Here is a 5,000-nt window from a genome sequence, read left to right on the forward strand (position 1 = left end):
TCCGTATCGTTTCGGCTCGGATTTACCAACGCCTTCGATTTTCGACTTTGGTGTCGAAACGATCGCCGAGAGCCCGGCGCACATTTGGCCGAATGTCGGCAACACGCCCGAACGATCTCAAAAAGAGAACCAAAGTTCTCGTAGTAAGCGCGAGGCTAAATTCTCTCAAAAAGCGTTCTAGTGCGAACGACACTTTTGTACGCACCGCAGTGCTTCGTCGAGCTCGGTTATACATACGCCGTAACGCTACGGTACGACCAGACCGAGAGCTCGCATGCATCGTGTTGTGCACGAGTCGCCGCAGCGACGACACCTCTTACAGTACCGAACCGAGCGGCCGGGCGGTCGGCGACGCACGGTCTAACGCACGGCGGTATATGGGCGCCGGCGGTGAAATTTCGACGCCGCGCGGACTTAGCCGCTGCGGCGCACGGTAGTTACCTCCGCGTCAAAGATCTCGAGCTCCGTGTTGTTTTACGGCTCGGAGGTACGTACGGACCGCACGAACGGCAGAGTCCTCGAGATACAAAATTTCTTCGTCAAGTATTCACCAATTCCTTCGCTATCCGGCCTCGAAACGATCGCCGAGAGCTTGGCGCACATTTGGCCGAATGTCGGCAAGACGCCCGAACGCTCTCGAAAAAGAGAACCGAAATTCTCGCACTCAGCGCAGTGCAAAACACTTTAAAAATCTCTCTCGAGCGAAAGACACTTTCGTACGCACCGCAGTGCTTCGCCGAGCTCGGTTATACATACGCCGTAACGCTACGGTACGACCAGACCGAGAGCTCGCATGCATCGTGTTGTGCACGAGTCGCCGCAGCGACGACACCTCTTACAGTACCGAACCGAGCGGCCGGGCGGTCGGCGACGCACGGTCTAACGCACGGCGGTATATGGGCGCCGGCGGTGAAATTTCGACGCCGCGCGGACTTAGCCGCTGCGGCGCACGGTAGTTACCTCCGCGTCAAAGATCTCGAGCTCCGTGTTGTTTTACGGCTCGGAGGTACGTACGGACCGCACGAACGGCAGAGTCCTCGAGATACAAAATTTCTTCGTCAAGTATTCACCAATTCCTTCGCTATCCGGCCTCGAAACGATCGCCGAGAGCTTGGCGCACATTTGGCCGAATGTCGGCAAGACGCCCGAAAGATCTCAAAAAGAGAACCAAAGTTCTCGTAGTAAGCGCAAGCAAAATTCTCTCAAAAAGCGTTCTAGTGCGAACGACACTTTTGTACGCACCGCAGTGCTTCGCCGAGCTCGGTTATACATACGCCGTAACGCTACGGTACGACCAGACCGAGAGCTCGCATGCACCGTGTTGTGCACGAGTCGCCGCAGCGACGACACCTCTTACAGTACCGAACCGAGCGGCCGGGCGGTCGGCGACGCACGGTCTAACGCACGGCGGTATATGGGCGCCGGCGGTGAAATTTCGACGCCGCGCGGACTTAGCGGCTGCGGCGCACGGTAGTTACCTCCGCGTCAAAGATCTCGAGCTCCGTGTTGTTTTACGGCTCGGAGGTACGTACGGACCGCACGAACGGCAGAGTCCTCGAGATACAAAATTTCTTCGTCACGTATTCACCAATTCCTTCGCTATCCGGCCTCGAAACGATCGCCGAGAGCTTGGCGCACATTTGGCCGAATGTCGGCAAGACGCCCGAAAGATCTCAAAAAGAGAACCAAAGTTCTCGTAGTAAGCGCGAAGCTAAATTCTCTCAAAAAGCGTCCTAGTGCGAACGACACTTTTGTACGCACCGCAGTGCTTCGCCGAGCTCGGTTATACATACGCCGTAACGCTACGGTACGACCAGACCGAGCGCTCGCATGCATCGTGTTGTGCACGAGTCGCCGCAGCGACGACACCTCTTACAGTACCGAACCGAGCGGCCGGGCGGTCGGCGACGCACGGTCTAACGCACGGCGGTATATGGGCGCCGGCGGTGAAATTTCGACGCCGCGCGGACTTAGCCGCTGCGGCGCACGGTAGTTACCTCCGCGTCAAAGATCTCGAGCTCCGTGTTGTTTTACGGCTCGGAGGTACGTACGGACCGCACGAACGGCAGAGTCCTCGAGATACAAAATTTCTTCGTCACGTATTCACCAATTCCTTCGCTATCCGGCCTCGAAACGATCGCCGAGAGCTTGGCGCACATTTGGCCGAATGTCGGCAAGACGCCCGAAAGATCTCAAAAAGAGAACCAAAGTTCTCGTAGTAAGCGCGAAGCTAAATTCTCTCAAAAAGCGTTCTAGTGCGAACGACACTTTTGTACGCACCGCAGTGCTTCGCCGAGCTCGGTTATACATACGCCGTAACGCTACGGTACGACCAGACCGAGAGCTCGCATGCATCGTGTTGTGCACGAGTCGCCGCAGCGACGACACCTCTTACAGTACCGAACCGAGCGGCCGGGCGGTCGGCGACGCACGGTCTAACGCACGGCGGTATATGGGCGCCGGCGGTGAAATTTCGACGCCGCGCGGACTTAGCCGCTGCGGCGCACGGTAGTTACCTCCGCGTCAAAGATCTCGAGCTCCGTGTTGTTTTACGGCTCGGAGGTACGTACGGACCGCACGAACGGCAGAGTCCTCGAGATACAAAATTTCTTCGTCACGTATTCACCAATTCCTTCGCTATCCGGCCTCGAAACGATCGCCGAGAGCTTGGCGCACATTTGGCCGAATGTCGGCAAGACGCCCGAAAGATCTCAAAAAGAGAACCAAAGTTCTCGTAGTAAGCGCAGTGCTAAATTCTTTAAAAAGCGTTCTAGTGCGAACGACACTTTTGTACGCACCGCAGTGCTTCGCCGAGCTCGGTTATACATACGCCGTAACGCTACGGTACGACCAGACCGAGCGCTCGCATGCATCGTGTTGTGCACGAGTCGCCGCAGCGACGACACCTCTTACAGTACCGAACCGAGCGGCCGGGCGGTCGGCGACGCACGGTCTAACGCACGGCGGTATATGGGCGCCGGCGGTGAAATTTCGACGCCGCGCGGACTTAGCCGCTGCGGCGCACGGTAGTTACCTCCGCGTCAAAGATCTCGAGCTCCGTGTTGTTTTACGGCTCGGAGGTACGTACGGACCGCACGAACGGCAGAGTCCTCGAGATACAAAATTTCTTCGTCACGTATTCACCAATTCCTTCGCTATCCGGCCTCGAAACGATCGCCGAGAGCTTGGCGCACATTTGGCCGAATGTCGGCAAGACGCCCGAAAGATCTCAAAAAGAGAACCAAAGTTCTCGTAGTAAGCGCGAAGCTAAATTCTCTCAAAAAGCGTTCTAGTGCGAACGACACTTTTGTACGCACCGCAGTGCTTCGCCGAGCTCGGTTATACATACGCCGTAACGCTACGGTACGACCAGACCGAGAGCTCGCATGCACCGTGTTGTGCACGAGTCGCCGCAGCGACGACACCTCTTACAGTACCGAACCGAGCGGCCGGGCGGTCGGCGACGCACGGTCTAACGCACGGCGGTATATGGGCGCCGGCGGTGAAATTTCGACGCCGCGCGGACTTAGCCGCAGCGAAGTCCGCGAGCCTCGTGTTGCTTTTACCACGTAGTTACTTCCGAGCGGTCCGACCGTCAAAGTTCGCGAGCCTCGTGTTGCTTTTGGAACGTAGTTACTTCCGAGCGGTCCGATCGGCAAAGTACGCGAGCCTCGTGTTGCTTTTACCACGTAGTTACTTCCGAGCGGTCCGACCGTCAAAGTCCGCGAGCCTCGTGTTGCTTTCGGCTCGGAGTTACTTCCGCGCGGTCCTAGCGGCAAAGTACGCGAGCCTCGTGTTGCTTTCGGCTCGGAGTTACTTCCGCGCGGTCCGATCGGCAAAGTACGCGAGCCTCGTGTTGCTTTCGGCTCGGAGTTACTTCCGCGCGGTCCTAGCGGCAAAGTACGCGAGCCTCGTGTTGCTTTCGGCTCGGAGTTACTTCCGCGCGGTCCGAGCGGCAAAGTACGCGAGCCTCGTGTTGCTTTCGGCTCGGAGTTACTTCCGCGCGGTCCGAGCGGCAAAGTACGCGAGCCTCGTGTTGCTTTCGGCTCGGAGTTACTTCCGCGCGGTCCGATCGGCAAAGTACGCGAGCCTCGTGTTGCTTTCGGCTCGGAGTTACTTCCGCGCGGTCCTAGCGGCAAAGTACGCGAGCCTCGTGTTGCTTTCGGCTCGGAGTTACTTCCGCGCGGTCCTAGCGACAAAGTACGCGAGCCTCGTGTTGCTTTCGGCTCGGAGTTACTTCCGCGCGGTCCTAGCGGCAAAGTACGCGAGCCTCGTGTTGCTTTCGGCTCGGAGTTACTTCCGCGCGGTCCTAGCGGCAAAGTACGCGAGCCTCGTGTTGCTTTCGGCTCGGAGTTACTTCCGCGCGGTCCGATCGGCAAAGTACGCGAGCCTCGTGTTGCTTTCGGCTCGTAGCTACTTCCGAGCGGTTCGGACAACAAAGTCCGCGAGCCCTGTGTTGCTACTGCTCGGGGCTGCTTCCGAACGTTTCGGGCAATCAACTTTTAGTTCTCCGTATTGTTTTTTTAAGCTATCTTAGCTATTTTCTCGTAAAAGTTAAATTTTCGCGTTTTGTGCTGTTTTTTCGAGCTCTCTGCTGGCGATCGTCTATGTTCTTAAATCTCGTGTTATTTTCTTGAGCTCTTCGTAATTTCGGCCGACGAGCGGCTAAGTTTACGAGTTTTGTGTTGCTTTCTGCACGTAGTTACTTCCGCGCGGTCCGATCGGCAAAGTACGCGAGCCTCGTGTTGCTTTCGGCTCGGAGTTACTTCCGCGCGGTCCTAGCGGCAAAGTACGCGAGCCTCGTGTTGCTTTCGGCTCGGAGTTACTTCCGCGCGGTCCGAGCGGCAAAGTACGCGAGCCTCGTGTTGCTTTCGGCTCGGAGTTACTTCCGCGCGGTCCTAGCGGCAAAGTACGCGAGCCTCGTGTTGCTTTCGGCTCGGAGTTACTTCCGCGCGGTCCGATCGGCAAAGTACGCGAGCCTCGTGTTGCTTTCGGCTCGG

This window comes from Cardiocondyla obscurior, linkage group LG21 (genome assembly GCF_019399895.1).
Source record: "Cardiocondyla obscurior isolate alpha-2009 linkage group LG21, Cobs3.1, whole genome shotgun sequence".
NCBI classification, from domain to species: Eukaryota; Metazoa; Arthropoda; class Insecta; order Hymenoptera; family Formicidae; genus Cardiocondyla; species Cardiocondyla obscurior.